Source organism: Stegostoma tigrinum, chromosome 14 (assembly GCF_030684315.1).
Source record: "Stegostoma tigrinum isolate sSteTig4 chromosome 14, sSteTig4.hap1, whole genome shotgun sequence".
NCBI lineage: Eukaryota > Metazoa > Chordata > Chondrichthyes > Orectolobiformes > Stegostomatidae > Stegostoma > Stegostoma tigrinum.
In genome coordinates this window covers 58,314,701-58,319,986 of record NC_081367.1, presented here as the reverse complement: position 1 = coordinate 58,319,986, position 5,286 = coordinate 58,314,701, and positions in this window count along the sequence as shown.

Genomic DNA, 5,286 nt, shown 5'->3' with positions numbered 1-5,286 from the left:
TAGAAAATAATTACGTTCCCTCTAAACCTAAATATACACATCATCATGTTAATGATAGAAATAAACAACACAAAATTTAAAAATGGCAACTTTTATCTTGTTTTTTACCTCCTTTGCACATTGAAGTTCCAACAGCTTCTTAGAGCTTGCTAGATAATAAAATGTGAGGCTGGATGAACACAGCAGGCCAAGTTGGCCTGCTGTGTTCATCCAGCCTCACATTTTATTATCTTGGAATCTCCAGCATCTGCAGTTCCCATTATCTCTCTTCTTACAGCTTGCTCCTTTCTTTATCAAACAAAGAGAAGGCTGCCTGCTGTGATCAAACATTGCAATTTTGATGTTTCTCCTTTCTCCAGGATATTTTAAAACTGTAATTTCGATCCTCAGTCTTTTCTCATTCACACATTTAATTGAATGTATGTTATTCCATTATGAAATATCAACGTAGCAATAGATATGAATTGGTGTTGAATCCCTTTTAAAAATTTTGACCAATATCTTTGCTAAGAAAGTTACCATATGTACTGAATGAAAAACCTAAAGAACTGCACATGCTGGAACTCAGAAACAAAAACAAAAACAAAACAGAAATTGCTGGAAGAAATCAATAGATCTGACAGCATCTGTGGAGGGAAATCTGTGTTAAAATTTCAACGTTAACCCTCCAGAACTGTCTGCCATACACTCTGCCTCACAAAGGACTTCTGCTGCCAAGGGACTATTTACTACACTCTGATATTTAGCTTCTGGAGTTAAGGATAAAATTTACTTACCTTTCTTCTATCAAATAAGAATTAAATCCTCCTGCACTAGAGAACCCATTAGAGATTTACATAAGAAGCATCATGAAAAACAAGTTTCACATTCTTAGCATAGCGATTGAAATGAGGTCAGCCAGGTACTTCTCATAGAAGCATTTCAGAAGCACAAAAGCTGCCGTTTCGGGCCCAGACCCTTCATCAGAGACAGGGATGGGGAGAGGGTTCTGAAATAAATAGGGAGAGAAGGGGAGGCAGACCAAAGATAGATAGAGGAGAAGATAGGTGGAGAGGGGAGTATAAGTGGGGCGTTGGGGAGGGGATCGGTCAGTCTGGACAGGTCAAGGAGGCAGGATGAGGTTAGTAGGTGGGAAATGGAGATGCGGCTTGAGGTGGGAGGAGGGGATAGGTGAGAGTAAGAACAGGTTAGGTAGGCGGAGACGAGCTGGGCTGGTTTTGGGAAGCAGTGGGACGAGGGGACGAGCTGGGCTGGTTTTGGGATGCAGTGGGGGAAGGGGACATTTTGAAGCTTGTGAGGTCCACATTGATAGCATTGGGTTGCAGGGTTCCCAAGCGGAATATGAGTTGCTGTTCCTGCAACCTTCAGGTGGCATCCTTGTGGCATTGCAGGAGGCCCAGGATGGACATGTTGTCTAAGGAATGGGAGGGGGAATCAAAATGGTTCACGGCTGGGAGGTGCTTCTCATAGAATATCAGTTCCCTGGTTGGGATAATAAACCAGGTCCAATCAGGGATTCCTGGCTAACAGATATAAACAGGAGTGTCAAGGGTTCTAATACTCACTTTGGTACAAGTGTGAGGTGATGCACTTTGGTAGGAGTAACCGGAAGGCAAAGTACTGGGCTAATGGTAAGATTCTTAGTAGTGTAGATGAGCAGAGAGATCTCGGTGTCCATGTACACAGATCCTTGAAAGTTGCCACCCAGGTTGACAGGGCTGTTAAGAAGGCATACAGTGTTTTAGCTTTTATTAATAGAAGGATCGAGTTCCGGAACCAAGAGGTTATGGTGATGCTGTACAAAACTCTGGTGCGGCCGCACTTGGAGTATTGCGTACAGTTCTGGTCACCGCATTATAAGAAGGATGTGGAAGCTTTGGAAAGGGTGCAGAGGCGATTTACTAGGATGTTGCCTGGTACGGAGGGAAGGTCTTACGAGGAAAGGCTGAGGGACTTGAGGCTGTTTTCATTAGAGAGAAGAAGGTTGAGAGGTGACTTAATAGAAACATATAGAATAATCAGAGGGTTAGATAGGGTGGATAGGGAGAGCCTTTTTCTTAGGATGGTGACGGCGAGCACGAAGGGGCATAGTTTTAAATTGAGGGGTGAAAGATATAGGACAGATGTCAGAGGTAGTTTCTTTACTCGGAGAGTAGTAAGGGAATGGAACGCTTTGCCTGCAATGGTAGTAGATTCGCCAACTTTAGCTACATTTAAGTTGTCATTGGATAAGCATATGGACGTACATGGAATAGTGTAGGTTAGATGGGCTTGAGATCGGTATGACAGGTCGGCACAACATCAAGGGCTGAAGGGCCTGTACTGTGCTGTAATGTTCTATGTTCTATAAGAAAGTGTGAAGCTGGGTGAACACAGCAGGCCAAGCAACATTTCAGGAGCACAAAAGCTGATGTTTCGGGCCTAGACCCTTCATCAGAAAATGTCATGTCAAGGATTCTGTTCACTCTTGAAACTGGCTCTGTGCTAGCTGGGTCAGTGCAATGTACTGTGCATGTGTAAATAAAGGGTGACTTGGTGACAGGATACTGACTTTTGTGGAGTTATTTCACCTGATATCTATCTCGAAGTTGTAGAAATTTTAAACCACATTGTTCAAGTTTTAATTTTTATTTTCAATTTTATTTTGTTCACCCAAATAATGACTTCCACCTTGGGATTTTCCTTAGTTGTATTGAACTCTAATACTTCAAAACTGCTAAATTGAAAAACATTGCAATCAACACATTCATTACTGGGCTGAACCATCTCATGACTAATACAATGCGCTCTTGTTCATCCAGAGCTTAGACTTCTTCCTCTGAATCTTTAATTTCATAATTAGTTTCAAATACTTTTAACTTTACAATTTGGCACCTTTCTGAGCATGTTGATTTGGAAAAATAGGTTAAAATTTAAGAAAAGCTGTCACTGTACTGATTACTACCTCCCCATATTTATAACTATTTCTCACCCAATTAACACTTTTTATTAGATTCCCTAGATTCCCTACAGTGTGGAAACAGGCCCTTTGGCCCAACAAGTCCACACTGCCTGTTGGAGCATCCCACCCAGGCCCCTTTAACCCACACACCCCTGAACACTATGGGCAATTTAACATGGCCGATCCACCTAGCCTGCACATCTTTGGACTGCGAGGGGAAACCAGAGCACCTGGAGGAAACCCACGCAGACACGGGGAGAATGTGCAAACTCCACACAGGCAGTTACCCGAGGCTGGAATTGAACCTGGGTCCCTGGCGCTGTGAGGCTGCAGTGCTAACCACTGAGCCACCATGCCGCCCCTATATTCATATTCATCACCTGCAGCGCTCTGATAATATTGGCATCCTTTCCCGCATGTTATCAGTAACTTAGACTAATACCAAGAAGTAGAAGGATCAGTGGCTCTGAATTTACCCAAGACATTTGACATCGTTCCACCAGAATCCAACATGTATCAGTTGACTATAGAGTTAGAATTTAATCATAAAAGAACTTGCATATGTCAATTGGGGATAAATTAAGTAATCAGGGATGCTTTCAGGACATCACTAAAGCACTCTGTTGCCCTCTTCTAAATCTTCCACTGCAAATGTGTTCTGAGGTTTTGTTGACTGCTTTAAGAGTCTGGGAGCAGGCACATAACTGAATGTAAAATAACGAAGTGTGAAGCTGGATGAACACAGCAGGCCAAGCAGCATCTTCGGAACACAAAAGCTGACATTTCGGGCCTAGACCCACCGGAAAAGTCAGCTTTTGTGCTCCTAAGATGCTGCTTGGCCTGCTGTGTTCATCCAGCTTCCCACTTTGTTATCTTGGATTCTCCAGCATCTGCAGTTCCCATTATCTCTGAACATAAATGTAGCCTCTTTATTAGGGATTGGTACCTCAAATCTGGGCAAGTTCACTTGGGACCTGCTGTGCCACTTTTCTTGCCACCAGAGTTGGAGGATCTTGCAAAGCCTGGGTGGTTGTTGTCCTGTACTTTGAGGTTCGTGGTGCATGTTGTCCAGCTCTTTGAAACACATCATAATCACAGAGGTGTTACAGCACAGAAGAAGGCCATTTTCGTCTATGACAGCAGCACTGGCTCATGAAATGAGTACCATTACCTAATGACAATTTCCTGATTTATCCCCATATTCTTTCATGTTATTTCAGTCTAAGTAATCATCTGATGCCCTCGAGCATTTCAGTTGAAGTTGCCTCCAACACATTTCAATGCAGTGCACTCTAAACATGAACCAATTGTTGATTGAAAACATTTGTTTGTCACGTCACCTTTGCTGCTTTTGCTAATCATTTTACATCTAGGCATAAAAATCTCAGTTCTGAGGAAGAGTCACTGGACCCGAAACGTTAACTCTGTTTTCTCCTTCACAGATGCTGCCAGACCTGCTGGGCTTTCCCAGCAATTTCTGTTTTGTTTACTTCTAGGCATTCTTCTTCTTGTTACTTTTTAAAACAGGAGCAGTTTCTCCCTATTCAATCTACCCAGCCCACTTATGAATTGAAACCACTTTCAAATCACCTTTAGCTTTTTGCTCTTTAAGGGGAACAATCCCAACCTCTTCAATCTATCCTCATAACCGAACTGTAGGAGCAGGGGCATCACTGCTGAATGATAAAATAAGTCATTAGCCTTGGCTTTGCGACTGTGTTACACAATTATCCTTTTCATAAAGTCAGAGTTGCACAGCATGGAAACAGACTATTCGGTCCAACTCATCAATACTGACCAAATATCCTAAATAAATCTAGTCCTATTTGCCAGCATTTGACCTACCTCCAACCAAACCCTCTATTCACATATCCATCCAGATACATTTTAAATGTTGTAATTGTACCAGCCTCCACCACTCATTCCATACAAGCACCACCGTCTGCATTCTCAGTTTTCTGAAATTTGAACTGACACATTGAAGAAATAGTGAGTTTTGTTGTCAGTGGTTGCTGTCTTCAAGATTTTCTTGCTTCGGATTGACACTGAGGACCATTTTTTTTCTGACGTGAATCTTCTATGCTGCATGAGCTCCAGCATGATTTGAAGCCCTCTCCATTCTGGATTGTGATAATTAACGGTAGAAAAGCATCCCTCAACCAGGGGGAGGTACGGGTTGTTTCTTTTTTGTTGAGGTTGAAGGGGCAGCAGAGAGATTGACAATGGGGGCATGAAGTTGGTTGCGAGGGGTTGGAATGAAGCAAAGAAGGGGAATGTTCTACCCGGGTGACAGGCTGAAGGGACAGCGAGCGGGGCGGAAGTGCGCGTTACGGGGGCTGATGGGG